This window comes from Alosa alosa, chromosome 10 (genome assembly GCF_017589495.1).
Source record: "Alosa alosa isolate M-15738 ecotype Scorff River chromosome 10, AALO_Geno_1.1, whole genome shotgun sequence".
NCBI lineage: Eukaryota > Metazoa > Chordata > Actinopteri > Clupeiformes > Clupeidae > Alosa > Alosa alosa.
Window position 1 is genome coordinate 26,720,658 of NC_063198.1, and position 724 is coordinate 26,721,381.

At 48.5% G+C, this 724-nt stretch overlaps 1 protein-coding gene across 4 annotated transcripts in view; it reads left to right on the top strand.

Moving 5' to 3' along the window:
• The first annotated feature begins 378 nt into the window (after positions 1-378).
• Positions 379-724, top strand: part of iffo2b (intermediate filament family orphan 2b) — a 51,821-nt gene continuing 51,475 nt past the window's right edge. For all 4 annotated transcript variants that reach the window (XM_048255658.1, XM_048255659.1, XM_048255660.1 and 1 more), the window contains exon 1: positions 379-724. This exon is cut by the window's right edge and continues 670 nt beyond it. The gene's annotated coding sequence lies outside the window, so the exon portion shown is untranslated.

Here is a 724-nt window from a genome sequence, read left to right on the forward strand (position 1 = left end):
AGAAAGCTATCAAAACCACCTTTTTTGTGGAATCATCACTTGTGCACATTTTCAAATACAATCGTGTGTGTGTGTGTGTGTGTGTGTGTGTGTGTTTGCGTGCGTTCGTGCGTGCGCAAGCCTGCATTTGTGAGAGTGTGTGAAAGTGTAAATCTCTCTCTCTCTCTCTCTTTCTTTCTCTTATGGTGTCTAATTAATATAGTCAGGTAAAACAATCAGTCACCTAACAAACCAATCTTTGAAAATGACAGTGTCTGTCTGTTTCTTTAAAAATAGTGGCATCGCGTGGTGCAGTGGTGAAGTTACCCTAATCCTACTGCCTCTGCCACCGGCTCGCGCGAGCACTCGCAGTGAGCGCGTGTGTCGGGGGCGGGGTAGCTGATGCGGTAGCATCCCCTTTTTAGCAGCTTGTAATCCGAACCCCGCGGGCGGCGGAGTCAACATATAGCCCAAGCCTGCCGTTACCATGCCGGTAGGACAGCAACTAAATGAAAGACATCGGGACTAACCAAGGAAGGAGAGGAGATTAACCAGGAGTCCAGCATCAGTCACACCTGATCACAGGCTGCTGGGATCACGAAGGGCTGTTTTCTTATTTCTGCGCAGGATGCATCAGTCGCACGCCCGCTGCTCCTGAATTTCAGGCTGAAGAAAATGAGCTGACAGACAGCTATTTTTGGACACTGCTGTTAGTAGCTAGCAGGCGCGTTGTTTTGAATAGAAA